The following is a 211-nucleotide window of genomic DNA, read 5'->3' as shown; positions in this document are numbered from 1 at the left end:
AGTAGTTCTGAGAAGGTTGTGCCTCTTATGTTTTTACTTCATGTCTTTTATATTTAGGAAAGATTTTTTCCTTACCAAAGTGAATCTATTAAATAATCACTCAGCTCCCTACTTAAACTTATCAACAATAAATGTCAAATTAGAACTCATGATAAACATGAGATGACAATTGTGTTCTGGCAGAGACAAATCCAATGATGAAACCTTATAG

Source organism: Bison bison, unplaced genomic scaffold (assembly GCF_000754665.1).
Source record: "Bison bison bison isolate TAMUID 2011002044 unplaced genomic scaffold, Bison_UMD1.0 scf7180017864341, whole genome shotgun sequence".
In the NCBI taxonomy this organism is placed as follows: Eukaryota; Metazoa; Chordata; class Mammalia; order Artiodactyla; family Bovidae; genus Bison; species Bison bison.
This window is presented reverse-complemented; position numbering follows the sequence as displayed.